This window comes from Petromyzon marinus, unplaced genomic scaffold (assembly GCF_048934315.1).
Source record: "Petromyzon marinus isolate PM22_M1 ecotype Great Lakes invasive population unplaced genomic scaffold, UKy_Petmar_22M1.pri1.0 PM_G_Scaffold_60, whole genome shotgun sequence".
NCBI classification, from domain to species: Eukaryota; Metazoa; Chordata; class Hyperoartia; order Petromyzontiformes; family Petromyzontidae; genus Petromyzon; species Petromyzon marinus.
The window spans coordinates 618,404-644,999 of record NW_027423014.1 but is presented as its reverse complement, the minus strand read 5'-3'; the positions used below and the strand labels follow the sequence as shown (position 1 = coordinate 644,999).

Sequence of the window (26,596 nt, the reverse complement as noted above, 5' to 3'; positions counted from 1 at the left end):
CGCGCTCACAGAAATCTGCCGCAGCCACCGCGAAAGCGCGAACCACTGCGCCTTGACGACTTCTCACTGCTACGGCAGAACGATACGAGGTAACGACGGCGTTATTGAGAGCAGTGTACGGTGTATGCGTCGTGCTCGGCGATGCTTGTAATGTTGAAGTAGCGACTGTCGGCTGGCTACTCGGAGGTGCAGTGGCTGCTCGGTGTCACGTCGAGTTGCACCACCACTCGGTCGGCCGTAAACCGGAGACCATCGGGCGGCGCCCGCCACTGACGGGGGACGCGAGAGAGCGAGCGAGGCGGTGGTGGGTGCCGTGGGGGTGCCGTGGGGGTGCCGTGGTGGGGTGCCGTGGTGGGGTGCCGTGGGTGGATGCCGTGTAGGGTGCCGTGGTGGGGTGCCGTGTGGGTGCCGTGGGGGTGCCGTGGTGGGTGTCGTGGGTGGGTGCCGTGGGGGGGTTCCGTGGGTGGATGCCGTGGGGGGGTGCCGTGGTGGGGGCCGTGGATGGATGCCGTGGTGGGGGCCGTGTGGGGGTGCCGTGGGTGGGTGCCGTGGGGGGTGCCGTGTGGGTGCCGTGGTGGGTGGGCGATGGTGCAGGCGGAGCGGTCAGCGGGTGGTGCCCGTGAGAGGGAACATTCTGGAAGGTCCATAGGGACTCTGTGCCTGCATAGGGGCTCCGTGTCTGCATAGGGGCTCCGTGTCCGCACAGGGGGCTCCGTGTCCGCACAGGGGGCTCCGTGTCCGCACAGGGGGCTCCGTGTCCGCACAGGGACTCCGTGTCCGTACAGGGGGCTCCGTGTCCGCACAGGGACTCCGTGTCCGCACAGGGGGCTCCGTGTCCGCACAGGGGGCTCCGTGTCCGCACAGGGACTCCGTGTCCGCACAGGGGGCTCCGTGTCCGCACAGGGGGCTCCGTGTCCGCGTGTCCGCACAGGGGGCTCCGTGTCCGCACAGGGACTCCGTGTTCGCGTGTCTCCACAGGGGCTCTCTAGAGGCTCAGTGGGTGCCCCCACGCGTCTCCTCTCCTGCGCTGCTATCTCCACAGATGCCCGAGGTGTCGGAGACGACGCAGCCCATGGCGGGCAGTGGCGAGGAGGCGGAGACCTTCGCCTTCCAGGCGGAGATCGCCCAGCTCATGTCCCTCATCATCAACACCTTCTACTCCAACAAGGAGATCTTCCTGCGCGAGCTCATCTCCAACAGCTCCGACGTACGGAACCACTCACACCCCGCTCCTCGCACACACGGACACACCATGCTCCACACACACGGACACACCCCGCTCCACACACACGGACACACACCGCTCCTCACACACCCTGACACACGGACACACCAGGCTCCACACACACGGACACACCCCGCTCCACACACACGGACACACACCGCTCCTCACACACGGACACACACCGCTACACACACACCCTGACACACGGACACACCAGGCTCCACACACACGGACACACCAGGCTTCACACACCCTCACACACGGACACACCCCGCTCCACACACCCTCACACACGGACACACCCCGCTCCACACACCCTGACACACGGACACACCCCGCTCCACACACCCTCACACACGGACACACCCCGCTCCACACACCCTGACACACGGACACACCCCGCTCCACACACCCTCACACACGGACACACCCCGCTCCTCACACCCTCACACACGGACACACCCCGCTCCACACACACGGACACACGGACACACCCCGCTCCACACACCCTCACACACGGACACACCCCGCTCCACACACCCTCACACACGGACACACCCCACTCCACACACCGTCACACACGGACACACCCCGCCACACCCCTGACGCCACCGGCCCCCCACGCTATTAAGGGGGAGGGGATGCTAGGACCCCCCCCACCCGCCCCTTCACACATCCAAAGTATCGTATGGGCCGCTTGCGGTCTAATTGTGATTTTAGATTAACGTTGCTGCTGTCATTGTGAGTGGCCCCATGTCCACTGCTACTGTGTAGACTGCTTGCCAATACACTTCCATGACTGACAGTGTGGAAATGAGGCCTTCATCCAACAGTAGATTGGCAGACATCTTTGCAATGTATTATTTTATTTACTCCGCTTGTTTACCTCAGAGTCCTAAGACTCGTTTTCAGGAGGGTCCTGCAAAGTTTTTGTGGTTGGGGACGATGTTACTTGGTGTGTGTGATCCAAATTGAGTAATTTGCCGGTATTCTTTCAGCCAGCATTGGGATGTTTTTGGCCAATATCTCGATATAGGAAGTTGATGCGTTCCTGGAGCTTCATTTGTATATCAAAAGTTGTTACATTGAATAGCATGTACGTTAGTACTCTGAGGGTGCGTTCCAATTTCATACAATAAACATTCAATAACTTCCCATTCGTATCAAGATCATTTATATTGAAAATATTTTATTCTGTACAGTATTAAAATACAAAAACCGTCATAATTAAAAGAAACCGTGTAATGTACTGAAAAAATATTCACACTAGCCAGTGTAGTCTTCGGTGCAGTCATGAGGGGCTACATTGCCCACCAAACACCATATCACCGTAACAGTGTATTGTTGCATGCTGATTGGCCGAGACGAATGTAGACACAATTTCTATAGCCGATCTCAATGCTCATAAAACTGTATCTTGTAATTTTATTCTTATTTATATTGAACTGTAGATGGGCTATTTTATTTATCAAATTTCAGTGAATTTATTTTTTGCCATTAATATAATAGTAATAAATCCAAAGTTTGTATATCGAAAATTTGCTTATCGAGGTATTATTTACCAAGTTACATAACCAAAGTATTGTTCGCTATGGGAGGAAACCTGAGCAAACCTGATGAAGCCCATGAAAAATAGGGGGAGAGTGTATAAACTCCAGGCACCCTCATAGTCAGTAATAAAACCCAGGCCCTTCTTGCCGTGAGGCACATGAGTTGCCACTGTGCCGCCACCCTGCCGCTTAGTCGTAGATTCCGGAATTTGGTCGAGCCGTGAATGTGATGGTCGTGGATGTGGTAGCATGCGTCGATCTGCTGTTGCCATGGCATTGTAAACATCACTGTGCGGTCCCCCGTCTGCCCAGGCGCTGGACAAGATCCGCTATGAGAGCCTCACTGACCCCAGCAAGCTGGACACTGGCAAGGAGCTCAAGATCGACATCGTCCCCAATAAGATCGACCGCACACTCACACTCGTCGACACGGGCATCGGCATGACCAAGGCCGACCTCGTCAACAACCTAGGCACCATCGCCAAGTCGGGCACCAAAGCCTTCATGGAGGCCCTGCAGGCGGGCGCCGACATCTCGATGATCGGCCAGTTCGGCGTGGGCTTCTATTCTGCCTACCTGGTGGCCGAGCGCGTCACCGTCGTCACCAAGCACAACGACGACGAGCAATATGTGTGGGAGTCTTCGACCGGCGGCTCGTTTACCGTGAGGCCCGACAACGATGGTGAGTATGAGCTCCCGGTGGAGCACGCGTGGCTCTCGCCATGCCGCACGCCCAGCAGACCCCGCTGCCGGGTGATGAGTTTGCTAATCTCGAGTGGCTGCGATGATGCGGTGCAGGGGAGCCTCTCGGTCGTGGCACCAAGATCGTGCTCCACATTAAGGAGGACCAGACTGAGTACCTGGAGGAGAGGTCAATTAAGGACATTGTCAAGAAGCACTCCCAGTTCATCGGCTACCCCATCACGCTTTACGTGAGTAACGTGCTGCGTTTCGTACATTCGACCAACTCGGACCGCAGTCCGTTTGTTTCATCGCTGTTTTGGTGAGCAACCTCCATCGTATGTCGTCTGAAGTTTGGGTAATCCGTCTGTTGCAGGTGGAGAAAGAACGCAACAAGGAGGTGAGCGATGACGAGGAGGATAAGGAGGAGGCGGCTCCTGATAAATCTAAGAGAGGTCTGACGACGACACTCCCAACATCGAAGACGTAGGCTCCGATGAGGAGGAGGACAAGGCCAAGGACTCGGACAAGAAGATAAAGAAGAAGATCAAGGAGAAGTACACGGACAAGGAGGAGCTGAACAAGACAAAGCCGCTGTGGACACGCAACCCGGACGACATCACGGCGGAGGAGTATGGCGAGTTCTACATGAGCCTCACCAACGACTGGGAGGACCACCTTGCCGTGAAGGTGAGCGTGGTGGTGCCGTTGTCTCTGGACATAGTGGAGGTGACGAGCCAGGGCCTCGTGGCTGCCGTATGTGGCCTGGCGTGTGTTGCCCGTCTGTTGACTTGTGCGATGATGCGGCCCAGAGGGTAGCATGTTCGCTGCTTGTTACAGAGGTTTGTTCAATTGTTAAGAGGCCTGCCTGGTTATAACTGCGGGGTGTATGAACCGTAAAAATACGCTATATCTGCCTCGGTGTACGGTTCAGAGATTGTGTGACGTAATTTGTGTTGTGGCATCATAGTCCAAATTCACTACATTTGTAACGTTAAACCACAGCGTTGCTTAATTGGAACAACAAGTGGCAACATTGCCTCCCCCCTCCTCCACCCAACTGTGAAGCAACTGCAGACTTCAAAAGGTGCCTTCGTGATGAGGGCCATGCGCCACAGGAAATGCGCAAGTACAAAATGTACTGAATGCCTATTGCACATGGCGTGTTTGTGCTACAGCACTTCTCGGTGGAGGGGCAGCTGGAATTCCGGGCGCTGCTCTTCGTCCCCCGGCGGGCGGCTTTCGACCTCTTTGAAAACAAGAAGAAGAAAAACAACATCAAGCTGTACGTTCGACGTGTCTTCATCATGGACAACTGTGAAGACCTCATCCCGGAGTATCTCAGTAAGCGGGGATGCATGCAGGCTTGAGAGCAACTCGTAAACAATGTCATTTTTTTCCTCCCTTAAAGCACTTCTATTCAATGGTTTCTCTAGAGTTTTTACAGTGATAAATACTAAAGCCGTGAATGTTCACCGTGTGCAGACTTCATGAAGGGAGTGGTGGACTCCGAGGACCTTCCCCTTAACATCTCGCGTGAGATGCTGCAGCAGAGCAAAATCCTCAAGGTGATCCGCAAGAACATCGTCAAGAAGTCCATGGAGCTGTTCGCGGAGCTCGCCGAGGACAAAGATAACTACAAGAAGTTCTATGAGCAGTTCTCCAAAAACATCAAGGTGGATGCTCTCACCATTTGCCGAATTTCTGCAGCGGTGTGGATTTGAATATTTTGCGATTCGTGCTTTTCCCGTCGTTCAGTTCGTCAGGGGGAAATCTGACCCTGTCGCTCTGCCTTTTATCGTTATTCCCCACAGCTGGGAATCCACGAGGACTCTCAGAACCGGAAGAAGCTGGCGGAGCTGCTCCGCTACCATACGTCCATGTCGGGCGAGGACATGTGCTCGCTGAAGGACTACGTGTCTCGAATGAAAGAAAACCAGAAGCACATCTACTACATCACCGGTGCGGGCAGACACGCACGTGCCAACAGCACCACACGCGCCACGACACCACACTCCATGGCACCACACACGCACTGCTGCACGACACACGATGCTCTTCACACAGCCTGCTAGCACTTCCTGGCTAAGAACGTTGCCCAAGTATTGAACTTAAGTGTAGACTGTACAAGTAATCTAATTGTGAAGCTTTGCAGACTGTTAATCGTCCCTCGGTCTATAAATAGCATTCCACTTTGTGGTTGTTAACAGTGGTTCTCCTTTAGATTAGTCTTCGTCAAAGGAATCTGGAATGGGACTGTAAACGGGAGATGAGCATCGTCGCGATGCTCATTTGAGCGGGAATTTGCCAAACCGTTAGACGAGGCCGTGGTGCCGGAAGGCTAATTTGTGAACCGCGATTTCGCTCGCAGGCGAGTCAAAAGCGCAAGTGGCCAACTCTGCGTTTGTGGAGCGCGTGCGCAAGCGTGGCCTGGAGGTGGTGTACATGGTGGAGCCCATCGATGAGTACTGCGTGCAGCAGCTGAAGGAGTTTGACGGGAAGACCCTCGTCTCCGTCACCAAGCAGGGCATGGAGCTTCCGGAAGATGAGGAAGAGAAAAAGAGACAGGAGGAGGCCAAGGCCAAGTTTGAGAATCTCTGCAAGGTGGTCAAGGAGATCCTGGAGAAGGTGGAGAAGGTGAGCACTCGGCAGGACTTGTGATGTGAACCTGTCTGGGGTGGGGAGCCACCCCCAAACTGAAACTAAATTATTTTTAGCTTACCAGGCAAGGCCCACTGAGCTATACAGCTCTTAGAAGCGATCTGGCCACAAATGATAGCCCAATGAAGTGGCTTATCATGTGGAAATTTCTAGGAGCTATATACTCTCGATCCATGTTTCTAAATGTGGAGAGAACAACCGGAGGTATTGGAGAAAAATCCATGTGACCACGGGGAGAACATGCAAACTCCAAATATCCAGGTGTCAGGACTGGGATCGAACCCACGACCTGTATACCAGGCGAGGTAGTTAACATCTCAACACTGCGGCACCCAGTTCCTACCTCGCTGTGCTTGTTATAATTCAATGTAGAGTAGGTTTATGGTTGATGCAGCACTCCATCCAGTCACTTATTCAACGATGGTCAGTCCCCTCATCAATCTTCTATCGCTACGACCATGGTTTACTGTCCCCATCAACTTGCCCCTGATCCCTGCACCCAATGTTTGGCCTCATCGACACTTCGACCAATCCCAGTTCCTGTAAAAACACTTTCTGCGTCTTCACCTCACACTGCGCCTCTTTGAAATACCCTCCCCATTGTTTCCTTTTCCAAGCCTTGCATAACCTTCATCACTTCAAGACACATGTCACACTCTTACCTATTACAATTTTGATAGTACTGATAGTACTGTTTGTTGCTGGCCGCTTGACGTATTTGGGCCTGTGCTCGGCTGCTGTCAAGAAAAATCCACTTGACGCTTGGATGATTTCCACGAGGGCTCTGCTCACTTTTTTTCTGCGTAAATACAACGGCACTTGTCCACCGTGCTCATTGTTAATGCGCGTTCCCTTCTGTGCCGTGCAGGTGACCGTGTCAAATAGGCTGGTCTCCTCTCCGTGCTGCATCGTGACCAGCACCTACGGCTGGACGGCCAACATGGAGCGCATCATGAAGGCGCAGGCCTTGCGAGACTCCTCCACCATGGGCTACATGGCCGTCAAGAAGCACCTGGAGATCAACCACGACTACCCCATCGTGGAGACCCTGCGTCAGAAGGTGGAGGTGGACAAGAACGACAAGTCGGTGAAGGACCTGGTCATCCTGCTGTTTGAGACGGCGCTGCTGTCGTCTGGATTCACGCTCGAGGACCCACAGACGCATGCGAGCCGCATCTACCGCATGATCAAGCTGGGACTTGGTAGGCCTCGCATCGATTCCCTCTCGCAACAACTTGCAATTCCCCACCGTTAAATAGGCAACAAAATACAAAGAGAATTGGCCTCATTCCCGTTTCTCTCCATATACACACAGGCTTCTCGGAGTGTAATTTCAGCAGCATTTGGTACTACACGAGCCAATTCTGGACCAGTTTTGATGATCATTGTCCCATCAGCAGAGCCAGGTTTGCTTGAACCAATGCTGCTGAGATGTTTATGTTTTTAACATGGGTACTATCCATAATACATAGTCAAAGCTTTTTTGGGTACTAGTTTTTGTATATTGTACATAACACAATAATTACACTTAGCTATGCGAAGGAGGCATGCTGTCTGCTTATTTTATTTTTTATATCCCCCTTGCCACCACTTCTATTTTGTGTCAAAATGAGGTGGCTTGGGTGAGGGCAATTATTTTAATGGTCATCTTGTGTAGGTGATGTAATGGTGTAGACTGCCCATCCTGACCATCCTGCGAGGGTGACTACGGTCCCCAGAGCTGATAACAGCCGCTGCGTAGGCCACACTAGTTGACACATTACACCTGCTACACAAGGTGTGACCGCTCTCCCCAGTGAGGTGGGGTTGTTGGATGTGGAGCGTTAAGTGGAGCCTGTGTGTGTGGCAGGCATCGATGACGATGAGTCGACAATTGAAGACATCCCTGCCGGTCCCGCAGACGACCTTCCACCCCTGGAGGGCGACGACGAGAACGTGTCGCGCATGGAGGAAGTCGACTAGAGGAGGAAGAAGCCCCCCCCCCCGCCCTGTTCTCCCTCACACGATGTTATTCGTTGTGACCCTAGGGCTCTGCACATTCATAACAATTTTAAAGCGTTCACAAATATGAAGACTGGACCATGTAAAGGCTCCCAGTGTCTTTTCTTTTTAACCCACATGCCGAGTGAGCATGGCTCCACAAGCCCAAAACGTGAAGTGGTCACAGCAACAAACAGCACTTTCTTTCAAAGTTGTCATGGATCCGAGTGAACAGATTTTCCCGAAATTGAGCAAGATTCTTACAAGAGTGGGCAAAGCGATGAAGTATGATGGGAGGAGGGTATTTACAAGTGGAGCAGTGCGGTGAAGGAAGTGCCGCGTCCTGATTAATTATCCTACAGAGGTGTGTTGATTTCTGTATACTGTTAATGCTTCTATATAGTTCTGTGCTTATTCCATAGGCTGTTATTCCACTGTAAATGGTCGGTGTGCAGACAGCTGCTGGGAGAGTGGGTATGTCGACAAAACTCCCCTCCCTTTGCAGAACAAGCTACGATATACTGCATGCAGTGAATTTAAGTTATGTTTTTTTAAACGTTGGCTGCACCGTTGTCAATGCCATTCTGGTGCTTCTTTTAATTTCCTTGGATATTTTTTAATAAAAATTACACGCACATTACTGGGTTTATTCCTAAATGCGTCATGGCTGTTCATTGGTTTCTCGGCGGTGGAGCGAGTGGCTCGGAATCTGAAGGTTGTGAGTTCAAATCCTGATTTTGGGGTTGACTCGGCCCAACGTCCCTCTGGGATACAATAAGCAACACTGGGGAGAAAGCCAACGGTGTTTATACAATGGAGATACTTTTCTCACATGGGAATGAGGAATTTAAAATTGAGCTGCAAATGGGAGGTGACCGTTACCTCATTGCTCATTTGAGCAGAACAATGTAGCGCCACGTAGCGGCTGCGAGGGCTGTGGTTATGTGCACAGGGGTTACCCTGCGTGTCCCCTCGCGTTACAGTACTTTGTAGACCTGGCAATCTTGAGATGCTGCTGGCTGTGTTTCCAGCCCAAGGGTCTGCAGCCTGGTAGGTGACAAGGGGGTGCTGGTGGGGCGAGTTGCCTACAGATGGGGAACTAGTGCCGATGGGTGATGATGGTGGGTGACTTTATTTTTGGCACAGGTAAACCTCGGCAATGCATGGCCATTTTCGTTGGGGACATGGTTATACAGAAACCTGGTTACAGCAAAATATAAAAAACTACTGTATTGCAAGATGCCGAATGGCAAGGTCGTGTGCATTATCCTGGTGATACAACCAGCACAAAGAACGCGGTGAGTAGAATGCACCACATACAACAAATGGTGCAAAACAGCACCGGTAAGATTGTCAAAAACTTAGTCTTTAAAGCAAATCAATTGGTAAGTTGCTACCAGAACGATAGTGGGTGGCAATGACCACTGTCTGCTGTTGGAGGCGGAGCGAGGTGGGTGGACTCGGGAAGGCTGCTGTTGAGTCGTGGTTCTACTGATTGTGGTGGTGACCTTTCCAGTGTCACAGCAGCGGTATACGACACGAGAAATGCACTGCGACCAGAAATGAAGCCACGTGACGCAACGAGTGGGGGTGGAGCACAATATTTTTCAGGTGGCAGTTTTAATACAAAAACAACAATAATGCATTCGCTTTTCAACGGTGGCGAGTTGTACCCCACTCAGGTCGCCACCTGTGCACGGTTTGGCCCGGCCCAGTCCAGGAATTGACGTCTGTGTTCAGGTGGCAGCAGGAATTGATTTGTACCCAGATCTGATACCGGTACGATATTGTGTTGAACCATACCACATGAAAGTGCAGTTTCCATAGACGCCGTGTCTCTTTGGTCACGTAGGTACGTGACTTTACCGAAAGAACCAAAGTATGGATCCTTGCAGTCACGAAAACTTCAAATCTAGAACGCCGTGTCTGAATGATGACATGCGTTGTGCGGATTTGGCCTACAGTGGGGGAGGTGTGGATTTCCTGGTGACACCGAGGAGGTGAGGGACCCCCCAGTGATCCCATCGAGCTTATTGGAGGCTTACACCCTCGAAAATAGAATCTCAAATCCCTGGTGGGCGCTTGCCCCCCTAATCCACCCCGACATCCCGTCCACCAGGGCACCGTGGTGGCGAGATGTTAACTACCTTGTCTGGTATGCAGGAGGTCGTGGGTTCAATCCCGAGCCTAACGCCTGCTGCATCTTTGAAGTTTGCGTGTCTCTCTCCCCGTGGTCGCGTGGATTTTTCTCCGGGTCCTCCGGTTTTCCCCTCCACATTTAGAATCAACGTGCGTTTAGAGTATTTGGCTGCTATAATTTTACACGTGATAAGCCACTTCGCTGAGCTATCATTTTTTGATAGCCAAGTCACTTATAAAAAAGAGCGATGTAGCTCGGTGTGCCTTACCTAGTGAAAGGTACATATCTTAAATAGAGTTTGTTTGGGTTAGATCGCATAAATATTCATGCGTCGTTAAGCCCGCCACTGCCCGACACAGCCAGAAGTAAGGTTTGTCACGTAAACAAAACGTGCCAATTAGTTACTAGTTCAGCACACTGGTGTGTGGGAGAGTAAACCCACGACATTTACAATTCAAGTACGACGTTTCGCCGGTGATTACAAAACCAGCCTCAGGCGACAGCCAGGATTGTGGATAAATCCTTCTGTTTCGGCGTTAAATAGAGGAATAAAATGTTATATCGTCAATGTGAGCAAATCAAGTCCAGGGGGTAGGGGGGTAAGGAGCAGATTAGTGGATCTCTATTATTGATCTATTCACAGTCAACATACAGAATGCACATAACGTATGCACATTAACGACCTGAGGACACGAAAATCGTCTCAAAAACGCCAGAGGCCCACCTCGCTTGCGGGTTTACTCTCCAACGCACCGGTGCTGCTGAACGAGTAACTAACTATTCTTGGGTCTTTCGGTAAACTCACGTCGATAGGTTAAAAGAAAACCTATCTACGTTACTTTACCCGTAAGACCCAAGAATATGAATTCCTAGCAGTCACGAAAGCTTTCGGTCAATGAGTAACTAATTGACGCGTTTTGTTTACGTGACAAATCTCACTAATTGGCCGGGTGGTGACGGGCTTAATTACACAACCACCCCATCCTCTATTAGGAACAGGTAACAAGCTGAGATTAGGAGCACTCCCTTTAAGAGTGTGCTCCTAATCTCAGCTCATTACACCTGGGAGCCAGAAATCTTTCTGATTGAGAGGGGGTCAAATACTTATTTCCCTCATTAAAATGCGAATCAATTTATAACATTTTTGACATGCGTTTCTCTGGATTTTCTTGTTGTTATTCTGTCTCTCACTGTTCAAATAAACCTACCATTAAAATTATAGACTGATCATTTCCTTGTCAGTGGGCAAACGTACAAAATCAGCAGGGGATCAAGTACTTTTTTCCGTCACTGTAGGCACACAGAGAAACAACGCCTCTGTGTTGAGGCCTTAAACAGAGAGAGAGAGGGGGGCAGAGAGAGAGGGGAGGGGGTGTAGAGAAATCCGCGAGTCAACGCAAGGCCGTAGCCATGGAGTCAACATTGGGGGGGACCAAATCTACCAGGGGCTCTGGGGTCCTCCCCCAGGAAAAAAAAAATATCTCAATTTGAAAACTAATTTCCTGACATTTACTAAAATATTGAAAAATTTCACTAACACATGGGATGGAATTTTTGTATTATTTGATACAATAATGTATAATATTGTATTGTATTTACATTGTTCTGTTGTTTATTTTTTTTACTTTTCTTGTTTCATAGTATGTAATGGCAGAGATTAGGGGTTCATAAAGTACAAGGCAATCATACAAACACAAATCTACGTATTGTTATATGAAGACAAGTCCACATTTTGTGGCCAAGGTTTAGCGAAATTGTTGTTTTTATTAACATAGCATAGCAATTATTATTTAAAAATATATATTTTTATAGCAATATATTGGGGGGGACATTTTGAGCATGTTTGATTATTGGGGGGGGATATGTCCCCCCCTAATATATATTATAATTATTATTACATATTATAATTATTATAACATTATAATTACGGCCTTGTGTCAAAGAGAGATTTGGAACTTTGGTGACTGCAGGAAATAATAATAACACGAGCACACGCAGAGAGAGAGAGAGAAAGCACACTTATATTCTTGGTTCTGTCGGTAAAGTCACCACGTAGAAGGGAAACAATAAAATAATAAAAATATAAAACAATAAAATTCTCACGACGTTTCGACTGCAACACAAGAAGCAATCATCATCAGGTGTGAAAACCACAGCGCGAAAACCACAGCAAGAAAATGTGAATACCTTGGTGACAAGAAAATGTTCTTGCTGATGGTTTTCACACCTGACGATGATTGCTTGTGTTGCAGTCGAAACGTCGTGAGAATTTTATTGTTTTATATTTTTATTATTTTATTGTTTCCCTTCTACGTGGTGGTGACTTTACCGAAAGAACCAAGAATATGAATCCCTGCAGTCAAGAAAGCTTTAAATCAAAAGCACACTTAATCAAACAAACTGAGTAAAACTCGGAAATGTAATGCAATGCAACACAGAGAGTCGGTCAACACACAATAAACGCATAGCCTGGTAGATTACTTTCTTACAAAGATTGTTCAACTAAGCGAGATAATTAAAGTAAACGCGATCAGGCGAGGGCAGGAGGCAAGGCCCCGCGTGGCTAGGCCCCGCGTTGTAAAGTTCCAACCTGGACATCGATTCCCATGCTCGCTGCTACTCAACTGACATCCCTACGAGAGAGAGCGAGGCTCTACCTGGGTAAACAACAACAACAACCACCACCACCACAACCGCGATGAGAATTTCTCACCTCGGATTTCAGTTCACGCGCGGAGCGGCAGATTTGTTACCTCATGACGCCACGCGGCAGCAGGAGATGACGTCACTTGCGTGGTACGAGACACTCCCCTCCCGCGACGAGCGGGTCTTAATTTAAATAAATTATGTTAATGAGCCCGGCCCATACGTGGAGGGATGGTGGCGTGGGTGCTGAAACCCGTCGCAATAAACTCGCAACGGCCTTCACGAATATATTATGTTAATGAGCCACCAGTCACCGGGCGTAGCTTTGCCCAAATAAGGATTGTACTTGAACAGATAACGCAAGTTGACCCAGGCAGAGGTGACGTCACGCTCAAGGGTGCGGTAGACGGGGTGGGGTGAATACCTTGGTGACATGACGTCACTGGCGAGGTACACCTCCCCCTGGCGTTTCACGCCGATGAGGTGATGCTGAGTAGTGACGTCACAGAGCGGGATTGGAGTTTAAGTTGATTTAGATTCATTTTCCATTGCTCCCTCCCTTGAACTCAGCAACAACAACGTGGACATTGCATCCCACTGGAATTTTTAGCACACAGCGTTGGTGTACGGTGCTTTTTTCAGGAACATTTTGCTGTTTTTTTCATGGATTTTCTGTTTGCAGAGTCACACAAAGTAGTAACTTTAAGATGTGTTTCTTGTTCTTGTTTGTGTTTGTTGCACTTGATTCAAGAGCCGAATGGCTCACAGGGGTATACCAAATATATATCAACTGAAACTATTGTGTACACACTGTGTGTGTATGTAAACTGTGTGTGTACACTGTGTGTGCGTACACTGTGTGTGTGTACGCTGTGTGTACACGTACACAGTGTGCACTGTGTGTGTGTACAGTGTGTGTACACACAGTGTGTGTGTACACACACTGTGTGTACACTGTGTGTGTGTACACTGTGTGTGTGTACACTGTGTGTCACTGTGCCTGGCACAAGCGTCGTGGTGACGTCACCGCCACTTAGTGGCGAATGGCGGTTGTTGTTGTGTCACTGTGTGTGTGTGTACACTCTGTGTGTACACTATGTGTCACTGTGTGTGTCACTGTGTGTGTATATACACTGTGTGTGTACCCTGTGTGTGTACACTGTGTATACACTGTATGTGTGTAAACTGTGTGCGTGTACAGTGTGCGTGTACACTGTGTGTGTGTACACTGTGTATACACTGTGTGTGTGTACGCTATGTGTGTATACACTGTGTGTGTGTACACTGTGTGCATGTGTACACTGTGTGTACACTGTGTGTACATTGTGTGTGTACACTGTGTGTGTGTACACTGTGTGTACACTGTTTGTGTCCGAACCCCCGGCAAGGCCATCTACTTAATGAGGAGAGAAAATTCACACGAAATGTCCTTTTCAATGAAGTCTTCCAGATGTAAATTGATACAAGCTTTTAATGAAGAAATAAAATAATCTAATTCAAAACACAACACAATTCAAAGATGTTTCATTTTAAAACTTCAAAACGGAGCATGGGGTACTTGCGTGAATGCGTCCTTCGTGTGCCGTAAATGTTGTGACTTTCCTGGCCTGAAGGCCGTCAATGTGTTGGACCATTATATTCAACCGCATTAATTGATCAATCTAAACAGTTTTCGTTGAAACCTTCTGCTGCCAGGCCACCAAGATTATACGGCTTACCAAAAATACATAAAGTAGATACACCCCTTCGTCCCATCGTCTCTACTATCAACTCCCCCACCTACAAACTGGCTCGTTTTTTGTCTGAAACCCTGCGTCCTTTCACTGGAAAAACCACCTCTGCGGTACAAAATTCTACTCACCTGGCATCGACAATCAAGGGTATTTCCCTGTCCCCAGACGACCTGCTTGTCAGTTTTGATGTAGTTTCCTTATTCACCAAGGTTCCTGTAGCTGACACCATTGCAATCATTGAAGACTTGGTTCATCAAGGACTAAACACTGAGGTACCCCCCCTGGTGAGACACTGTTTAACCAATACATACTTCACTTGGAATGGAACTTTCTACAAACAAACTGAGGGCACCCCAATGGGCTCCCCCCTCCGGTTATAGCTAACATTTTCATGGAGAAATTTGAGACTTACGCCATCCAGACTGCCACTCTGCGCCCAACCTTATGGAAGAGGTACGTGGATGACACTTTTGTCATCTGGCCACATGGCCGGCCTGCTCTACACCAATTCTTCGTCCACATCAATTCCATACACCCAGCCATCAGATTTACCATGGAAGTAGAAATAGATGGCAAGCTACCTTTTTTGGATGTCCTGATTAAAAAGAGACCTGATGGTTCAATGAGCCACTCTGTCTACAGGAATGCTACCCATACGGATGCTTATCTGAAACCGGATTCCCACCACCATCCATCACAGAAGAATTCTCTCATCAAGACTCTGTATCATAGAGCCCAATGCATATCCGACCAGGAACACATAGGCAGTGAACTCAAGCACGTACACCAAGCTCTTAAGGCTAATGGTTACTCCGACTATACAATCCGCAAAGCTATCACTCAAACCATGAAGAAGGACCCTCTTGAGGAGCCTTTCAAAACCATCACTTTACCCTACATTGCGGGGATCACAAAAAAGATCTCCAAAATCTTGAATAAACACAAGATCCAGGTCCGTTTCAACACATTACATAAAATCCGTGTTCTGGTTCCGTCTGTAAAAGATGTGATTCCGGACATACAATACCCTGGTGTCTACAAACTAAGTTGCCTCTGTGGTAGTAGTTACATTGGAGAAACCAAACGCCATGTCTCAGACCGCATTCGTGAACACAAAGCAGACCTTAAACACGGTAGGACCAACACCTCGGCCGTGGCAGATCATTGTTATAATTCAGTAGGCTCACATGACATTGACTTTTCCAAGACAGAGGTTCTTTGTAAGCCATCTGGCTACCATGAGAGATTCGTTCATGAGGCTATCCACATATACAAGCACAGAGACAATTTCAACCGAGAAGATGGATTCTGGCCTAGCAATCATTGGAAAGATTTGATAAACCATTTCAGGTCTTAATTGATTGTTCACGCTTACAGTGGCTTTCAGACAGCATACATTATAAAAAAAAAATCGTCTACCCCCTCCTCTTTTCAGAACATAGATGGACTAGTCCTAAATAAACTGCCAAATCACTGCGCGTGGCGCTAACGTGTTTTTAATAAATAAATAAACACACCGTTTAAAAATAAATAAATTTATGCAAACCGACACACCTGCAGACGACCGTTTGTGTTATGGTCGAAACGTCGTGAGAATTTGTATTGTTTTATATAATTTATTATTTTATTGTTTCCCTTCAACGTGACTTTACTGAAAGAACTAAGATTATGAATTACTGCAGTCACGAAAGCTTCAAATAAAAATTTAACCGCCTCTACGGGGCGGGTTTTCACATAACTTTAAGATCCTTCAACAAACTCCGGGATAAGAAGGCTCAGCTGATCGAGTCTCTCACCTTCCTGAAGAGATGCCGCGACTCTGGGGTAATACCAATCGCATTTACACTGACCTCTGCTGCTGTAACTTCTTCTAATGCGAAACGAATTCTTTTCAAAACTAGCTTAGCTCTTATCTCAGAAAAAATCAGACTTATACGCACCGAACTAGATCAGTTAGACAAGACACTCTACAAATCACACTTATCATTGACGGCAACAATGTCCACATCGGATTGGGAACATGTAGACAATATGACTGCCTCTTCAGCTGCTACTATGTCGAACAAATGTAAGGACAACCTAATTTCCAAATTTAACCTCCTCTTCAACAAAAGACCGGACCCACACACCAAAAAGTTAGACGTTAACAAAGTCGTAATTAATCGCAGTAACAGTTCTATTTCCGATGGTCTGAAATCCGTTTTAGCTAAAGGTCTAAACTTTGCAGTCACACCTAAACAAATACCAGTTAATGATATAATTGCCCAAGTAGACGTTGCTCTCAGGGGCCTGAGTCACATCGCTGCAGACGTAGCAAGATCTGAAATCGCTGCAACCCTCAAAAACGCTAAGTTGCCAGCTAGCAACCTCAGCAAAGATGAGCGTTTTGAATTATATAAATTAAAAAAGAGGGATGATATTGTAGTCCTCTCAGCTGACAAAGGCAATGCTACTGTCATCATGGATAAAATAGAATACAACAACAAAATTAAAGAATTACTCGACGATGGTAGTTATACAAAAATAAAAAGAGATCCCACCAACAGCCTCGTCACACAAACCAACAAAATAATTTCTGATTCAACCGCATTAATTGATCAATCTAAACAGTTTTCGTTGAAACCTTCTGCTGCCAGGCCACCAAGATTATACGGCTTACCAAAAATACATAAAGTAGATACACCCCTTCGTCCCATTGTCTCTACTATCAACTCCCCCACCTACAAACTGGCTCGTTTTTTGTTTGAAATCCTGCGTCCTTTCACTGGAAAAACCACCTCTGCGGTACAAAATTCTACTCACCTGGTATCGACAATCAAGGGTATTTCCCTGTCCCCAGACGACCTGCTTGTCAGTTTTGATGTAGTTTCCTTATTCACCAAGGTTCCTGTACCTGACACCATTGCAATCATTGAAGACTTGGTTCATCAAGGACTAAACACTGAGGTACCCACCTGGTGAGACACTGTTTAACCAATACATACTTCACTTGGAATGGAACTTTCTACAAACAAACTGAGGGCACCCCAATGGGCTCCCCCCTATCTCCGGTTATAGCTAACATTTTCATGGAGAAATTTGAGACTGACGCCATCCAGACTGCCACTCTGCGCCCAACCTTATGGAAGAGGTACGTGGATGACACTTTTGTCATCTGGCCACATGGCCGGCCTGCTCTAGACTAATTCTTCGACCACATCAATTCCATACACCCAGCCATCAGATTTACCATGGAAGTAGAAATAGATGGCAAGCTACCTTTTTGGATGTCCTAATTAAAAAGAGACCTGATGGTTCAATGAGCCACTCTGTCTACAGGAAAGCTACCCATACGGATGCTTATCTGAAACCGGATTCCCACCACCATCCATCACAGAAGAATTCTCTCATCAAGACTCTGTATCATAGAGCCCAATGCATATCCGACCAGGAACACATAGGCAGTGAACTCAAGCACGTACACCAAGCTCTTAAGGCTAATGGTTACTCCGACTATACAATCCGCAAAGCTATCACTCAAACCATGAAGGACCCTCTTGAGGAGCCTTTCAAAACCATCACTTTACCCTACATTGTGGGGATCACAAAAAAGATCTCCAAAATCTTGAATAAACACAAGATCCAGGTCCGTTTCAACACATTACATAAAATCCGTGATCTGGCTCCGTCTGTAAAAGATGTGATTCCGGACATACAATACCCTGGTGTCTACAAACTAAGTTGCCTCTGTGGTAGTAGTTACAATGGAGAAACCAAACGCCATGTCTCGGACTGCATTCGTGAACACAAAGCAGACCTTAAACACGGTAGGACCAACACCTCGGCCGTGGCAGATCATTGTTATTATTCAGTAGGCTCACATGACATTGACTTTTCCAAGACAGAGGTTCTTTGTAAGCCATCTGGCTACCATGAGAGATTCGTTCATGAGGCTATCCACATAGAGACACAGAGACAATTTCAACCGAGAAGATGGATTCTGGCTTAGCAATCATTGGAAAGATTTGATAAACCATTTCAGGTCTTAATTGATTGTTCACGCTTACAGTGGCTTTCAGACAGCATACATTATAAAAATAAAAAAATTCGTCTCCCCCCTCCTCTTTTCAGAACATAGATGGACTAGTCCTAAATAAACTGCCAAATCGCTGCGCGTGGCGCTAACGTTTTTAATAAATAAATAAATGCGCCGTTTAAAAATAAATTTATGCGAACCAACACACCTGAAGATGACCGTTTGAGTTATGGTCGAAACGTCGTGAGAATTTTTTATTGTTTTATATATATTTTATTATTTTGTTGTTTCTCTTCAACGTGACTTTACCGAAAAAACTAAGAATATGAATTACTGCAGTCACGAAAGCTTTAAATCAAAACGTGGACATTATTGTGTATACACTGTGTGTGTGTACACTGTGTGTGTGTACACTGTGTGTGTGTACACTGTGTGTATACACTGTGTGTGTGTACACTGTGTGTATACACTGTGTGTGTGTACACTATGTGTGTACACTATGTGTGTGCACACTGTGTGTGTGTGCACTGTGTGTATACTGTGTGTGTATACACTGTGTGTGTGTACACTGTTTGTGTCCGCATTGAACCGAACCCCCGGCAAAGGCCATCTACTTAATGACGAGAGAAAATTCACACGAAATGTCCTTTTCAATGAAGTCTTCCAGATGTAAATTGATACAAGCTTTTAATGAGGAAATAAAATAATCTAATTCAAAACACAACACAATTCAAAGATGTTTCATTTTAAAACATCAAAAACGGAGCATGGGGTACTTGCGTGAATGCGTCCTTCGTGTGCAAATGTTGTGACTTTCCTGGCCTGAAGGCCGTCAATGTGTTGGACCCTTATTGGTGCACAGCGTCTCAACAACAGCAGTGGGGTTTGCTTCAACCGATAGGTAACGAACATCCAGACGTGAATCAGCAAGGAGCATTTCTAGTCCTAGCTAGACAAAATCTACGTCAACACGTAAGACAAAAGTACAATTCGTGTTGTAGAGAATGTACCTCCTCCTATACGTGTAACTTCAAGTGGTATGCCTTGTAACTGATGAATAATCCGAGCGTGCTCCCTATTTCAAAGACAATGAGTTGCTCCAGAGGCAGACGCTTCGTGAAACACAAAACACCCTTTGACCTGTATCACAAGAACAACGGGTCTCACCCGAGTTCTCTGTACAGGTTACTTCCAAACACACACACACACTTTGTCCTAACATCACTTATTCAATATTTGACCCTCAGACAAAATGTTACATGTACGCGCACAATCAGACAAGTATTAATTCTAAATTATTGACGGGCATATTGACGGGCATATTAACATTGAATTACTGCAGCGAAATTGACTGCATCACGTTACATCGTATTAACAAGAAGTTATTTTACAAATACGCACCGTCTGCTTAACCGTGTATGTACACCATACTATTGTTGCGTCATTCAAAACGAGTCGGCCGTTGCATGCTGGCGTCTGGGTCAAAATGTATCAAATTCTAAACATTACGCTACAAATAATAGATGAGGGCGCTTCGATGGCAACACAAGCAATCGTCATCAGGTGGGACAAGCACAGCAGCAGGAAGAAACTGCTGGAGTAGGCGCCTACTACTTCAGCAGTTTCTTTTGCTGTGGGTGTCCCACCTGATAATGATTGCTTGTGTTGTGATCTAAACGCCGTGATCTGTTATGTTTCTACCCACGTGGTGACTTTACCGAAAGAACTCAAGAGTGTGGATTCCTGCAGTCACGAAAGCTTCGAATCAAGATTGCCTACAAACTACACAACCGAGATGACGCATCAATCATCGCCCCCTACTGACAGGCTCTTGTCCACATGCAGGCCGGTGCAGGGCCACTACCTTGTGCCACACAGGGGCAGCTGCTACTTGGGGATGCTCTTCGAGTGTTCAGACGAGGTACGACACGAAACTTTGAGTTGCTGAGGCGATAAAGCAAGCACCGTGTAAATACCATTGTTATAACATAGTGAATGCTTGGGAGCTTATTGTCTCTCGCTCCTGGTTACAGATCTACCCAACCAATGGGCCCACAAAGTGTTCAACTTCACGTTCTTGTCATTAAAGGCCTGTGACAAAGGTGCATCTATTGGAGCGACATCGTCTCTGGCTTACACATCTACCGGGTCTCCACTTGACTTTGTATTGTCTCGGAGGAAGTCCACCCACACCTCCACTTCCACAAACTGCTGGGAGTTGCTTCGCTCTGCCTCACAGTCAGAATTCTCCTCCTGCTTCACGTTGCCTCCATCGATGTGAAGGTCCCATTTTGGATGTGAATCTTCATCTTCACATTTTACCTTCACTTCTTCGCTCTTCACCATCACTTCTTCACATTTTACCTTCACTTCTTCACTCTTCACCATCACTTCTTCACATTTCACCATCACTTCTTCGCTCTTCACCATCACTTCTTCGCTCTTCACCATCACTTCTTCGCTCTTCACCATCACTTCTTCCCTCTTCACCATCACTTCTTCCCTCTTCACCTTCACCTCTTCACATTTCACCTCGATAACTTTAAAAGTGTCCAAGCTGGGATTTTCTTCCGGTTCGTGTTTCATGAGGGATGGGCTCATTGCGGCACTTTGACTTTCACAAGCTGATTTCAGACTGCACTCCTTGCGGATCTTCTGATGCTTCTGTGTTCTCTGGTGTACTTGAAGATTTGATGATTGTGAAAATGCCTTCCCACACACACTGCACTTGAAGGGTTTCTCTCCTGTGTGTGTTCTCTGGTGTTTTTTAAGAGTAGATGAATCTGAAAATGTCTTCCCACACACACTGCACCTGAAGGGTTTCTCTCCCGTGTGTGTTCTCTGGTGTGTTTTAAGAGCAAATGACTGTACAAATGCCTTCCCACATACAGTGCACTTGAAGGGTTTCTCTCCCGTGTGTGTTCTCTGGTGTGTTTTAAGAGCAGATGAATCTGAAAATGTCTTCTCACACACACTGCACTTGAAGGGTTTCTCTCCCGTGTGTGTTCTCTGGTGTTTTTTAAGAGCAGATGACTGTGCAAATGCCTTCCCACACACAGTGCACTTGAAGGGGTTCTCTCCCGTGTGTGTTCTCTGGTGTGTTTTAAGAGCAGATGAATCTGAAAATGTCTTCCCACACACAGTGCACTTGAAGGGTTTCTCTCCCGTGTGTGTTCTCTGGTGTTTTTTAAGAGTAGATGAATCTGAAAATGCCTTTCCACACAGACTGCACTTGAAGGGTTTCTCTCCCGTGTGTGTTCTCTGGTGTGTTTTAAGAGCAAATGAATCTGAAAATGTCTTCCCACACACACTGCACTTGAAGGGTTTCTCTCCCGTGTGTGTTCTCTGGTGTCTTTGAAGATGAGATGAATCTGAAAATGCCTTTCCACACACACTGCACTTGAAGGGTTTCTCTCCTGTGTGTGTTCTCTGGTGTATTTTAAGAGCAGATGAATCTGAAAATGGCTTCCCACACACACTGCACCTGAAGGGTTTCTCTCCCGTGTGTGTTCTCTGGTGTGTTTTAAGAGCAGATGACCGTGAAAATGTCTTCACACACACACTGCACTTGAAGGGTTTCTTTCCCGTGTGTGTTCTCTGGTGTATTTTAAGAGCGGATGACCGTGAAAATGCCTTCCCACACACACTGCACCTGAAGGGTTTCACTCCTGTGTGAGTTCTCTGGTGGGTCTGAAGAACTGATGGCCATGCAAATGCCTTGTCACACACACTGCACTTGAAGGGTTTCTCTCCTGTGTGTGTTCTCTGGTGTGTTTTAAGAGCAGATGAATCTGAAAATGGCTTCACACACACACTGCACCCGAAGGGTTTCTCTCCCGTGTGTGTTCTCTGGTGTGTTTTAAGAGCAGATGACCGTAAAAATGTCTTCACACACACACTGCACTTGAAGGGTTTCTCTCCCGTGTGTGTTCTCTGGTGTTTTTTAAGAGTAGATGAATCTGAAAATGCCTTCACACACACACTGCACTTGAAGGGTTTCTCTCCCGTATGTGTTCTCTGGTGTGTTTTAAGAGTAGATGAATCTGGAAATGTCTTCCCACACACAGTGCACTTGAAGGGTTTCTCTCCCGTGTGTGTTCTCTGGTGTATTTTAAGAGCAGATGACCGTGAAAATGCCTTCCCACACACACTGCACCTGAAGGGTTTCACTCCTGTGTGAGTTCTCTGGTGGGTCTGAAGAACTGATGGCCATGCAAATGCCTTGTCACACACACTGCACTTGAAGGGTTTCTCTCCTGTGTGTGTTCTCTGGTGTGTTTTAAGAGCAGATGAATCTGAAAATGGCTTCCCACACACACTGCACCTGAAGGGTTTCTCTCCCGTGTGTGTTCTCTGGTGTGTTTTAAGAGCAGATGTCCGTGAAAATGTCTTCACACACACACTGCACTTGAAGGGTTTCTCTCCCGTATGTGTTCTCTGGTGTGTTTTAAGAGTAGATGAATCTGGAAATGTCTTCCCACACACAGTGCACTTGAAGGGTTTCTCTCCCGTGTGTGTTCTCTGGTGTATTTTAAGAGCAGATGACCGTGAAAATGCCTTCCCACACACACTGCACCTGAAGGGTTTCACTCCTGTGTGAGTTCTCTGGTGGGTCTGAAGAACTGATGGCCATGCAAATGCCTTGTCACACACTGTGCACTTGAAGGGTTTCTCTCCTGTGCGAGTTCTCTGGTGCTGTGTCAAATTTCCAGTCCGATCCGTGCTGTATGCACGCTGGTCGCATTGTTGACTTGTCGTACCGAGCTGCTGTGCTGACTGCCTTTGCTCCATCAGACCAGCGTCAGCTTCAGACATAAAATAAGAATATCCACACCATCTACACGTCAGTATCGAGCCATGGAGGAATTAATATAGAGTCACACGTGACTTACACGTCTATATTCATTCATGTATTCACGACTAGCTGTACTACCCGGCTTCTCCCAAGACTTGGATCCACCACGTCCGGCCGCCTTTGTCTCCCCAGTGGCAATGTTCACACCACAGCAGTTACTCGTTTGAGGCTGAGTCTACCTAGGGGAGGCCCAGAAGCGGCTCAAATAATCGTCACCGGTGGTGGCCGTGAGCGGGAATCGAACTCGGGTCACCGGGTTTCGGAGCACGGCGTAGCGCTAACCGATACACTACAATGCGTTACGTTTCCACACACAGACACACACACAGACAACAACAACAACCGCCATTCGCCACTAAGTGGCGGTGACGTCACCACGACGCTTGTGCCAGGCAATGTGCACCCTGAGGCCACGTGAAGTGTTGAACGCCCGCTGGCAGGAGGTCACGGGGCAGACTCAGGTGCCACGGGTCGACTGACTGAGATGACTGGCTGATGCACCACCTGTGCCTCCTACTGTGCCAACCTGCTGTGCTTTAGCCACCCGGCGCTCCGCTCGTTGTTCTGAGCGTCGCTCCTCCGCCCTCCGTTGTTGTTGGAGGGCGACTACCTCCAACTGCCCAGTAGCATCCTTCACGAGCCTCCTCCACAGAGGCCGATCTTGACACCGCTGGTACCAGTCATCGGCAAGTCCACTCAGCTCCACGTCCTCCTGTACCACATCACTCCATCTCTTCTCTAGCCCGTGCCGCGCCCGCTTAGCCCCCTCAATCCGGCCGAACAAAAGCTGTTTCGGCATGCGGTGTCTGGGCATGCGGGCTACATGACCCAGCCATCGCAGCCTTGCCCGCCGGAGCTCACCGATGGGACCTTGCCCAGATCTTTCAAGGATTTGTGAGCTCCTCACACAATCCAATCTGGTTAAACCCAGGATGGATCGTAGGCAGGCCAGCCTAAATGTTTCTAACCGGCGAAGATGTTCCATTAGGGGGGTCCACGTTTCTCAAGTGTAGAGAAGGGAGGGAATGACCATGGCCGAGAAGACCTGAAGCTTAGTGCGGAGCGACAGACCAGGTAGCTTCCACACAGCGTTACGCAACCGATGAAAAGATATTGCCGCTCGACTGATTGGGAGTGAGACCTCTGCTGTTAAACTGGAGCCGGTCATAAGCACACTGCCCAGGTATGGGAAACTCTCCACTCTCTCCACAACTGCCCCATCACCGATTGGGAGTTGTGGGGGTGGAGTGTCCGATGGTACAAAATACCCAGGCAGGTGCTTAGTTTTGGTGGGGCTGATGGTAAGGCCCCACCTCTTAGTGGCACGCTCCAGTCTCAGCAGCAGCGTCTCCAACTCCTCCGAATGTGCAGCTATTACCAAATCATCAGCATACATAACGTGGTTGAGCCATAGAGAGCCATCCCTTGACCGCATACACACACAGACACACACAGACAACGCTAACTGCTACACTACAATGCGTTACTCTTCCACATGCGAGGGTCACGTGACAGATTTGACGTCACAGCTCACTTGCCGTGCAAAAAATAAATGCATTGAGCTCCCCTCCCCCCCCCCAACAAAAAACACAAAAGTGTATTTGTATAATGTTTGCACGGTGTACAGTCTGGAAAGTACCCACATGGAAAATTTCCAGTTTGTTGCATGTCGGGAAGTACGCTAAACATTTTGAACAGACGCACACAATCACAACTTTGCCTTTTATATAAATTTGGAGATGCAGTGAAAAACTTTCCCAAATTCATCAAGCGGTTTCAGTTTTGGGATTTTCAGTTTGATTTATTTTGGTTATAGTCCCGTGAGCCATTCGGCTCTTGAATCGGGTGCAACCACAACAAGCAACAAAACAAAAACACTACCAAGAGAAACATCTTACAGTGACTATGTGTGACTCTGCAAACAGCACTGTCATGGCACGCAATGAGAGGGCAAATGTCATAAATATTCCTGTAAGTCCTTGCATCTTCAACATTAATGTTGCCATAGAAACGTTGTGGGGTTTTTTGCTTCATTTAAAAAAAGAAAAATTATTATCTGTTATTTTATTTTCTATCTACGTGACTTTACCGAAAGAACCAAAAATATTAATTCCTGCAGTCACCAAAGTTTTAAGTCAAAACATTCACACACGTTAACAAAGCCTCACCTTGTGTTGTTGCGGGCAGGTCGCTTCTGATAACAAGAGCGGTATAGCAGCTCAAGCGGGCTTGGCCTGCTAGCAAAAGAAAATAAAAACTGCGTGAATATTTACAATAAAACAAAGTTACAAAGTGGCGAGCCGGGTGAAGACAAATTAAACTTAAGCGAGATAATTAAAGTGAATGCAATCAGGCGAGGGCAGGAGGCAAGGCCTCGCGTGGCTAGGCCCCGCGTTGTAAAGTTCCAACCTGGATGTCGATTCCAATGCTCGCTGCTACTCAACTGACATCCCTACGAGAGAGAGGCTCTACCTTGGTAAACAACAACAACAACCACCACCACCACAACCACCACCACAACGATGAGAATTTCTCACCTCGGATTTCAGTGCGAGCGCGCCACGGCAGCTTCCTGTTGCCTCGCGACAGCAGGAAGTAGTATGACGTCACTTCCCTCCCACGAGCGGCTTTCTAACTGAATAAATTATGTTAATGAGGCCTGCCCATACGTCGAGGGATGGGGGCGTGGGCGCTGAACCTGTCGCAATAAACTCGCGACGGCTTTAACGGATACATTATGTTAATGAGCCACCAGTCACTGGGCGTAGCTTTGCCCATATAAGGATTGCCACTGGAACGATATCGGCAGTGACCCAAGCGGAGGTGACGTCACGCTCAAGAGCGCGGTGGACGGGGGAAGGGTGAATACCTTGGTGACAGAGATGTCACTGGCGAGGTACACCTACCCCTGGCGTTTCACGCCGATGCTGAGTGGTGACGTCACAGAGTTGGAGTTTAAGTTTATTTAGATTAATTTTCCATTGCTCCCTCCCTTGCATATGTGAGCTCAGCAACAATGTGGACATACACTGTGTATACACTGTGTGCGTGTGTACACTGTGTGTGTACACTGTGTCACTGTGTGTCGCTGTGTCACTGAGTACCTGGTG

General features: G+C 47.8%; 1 pseudogene; it reads left to right on the top strand.

The window, feature by feature from the left end:
• Positions 1-8,746, top strand: LOC142919520 (heat shock protein HSP 90-alpha-like; annotated as a pseudogene).
• Positions 8,747-26,596: the final 17,850 nt, after the last annotated feature.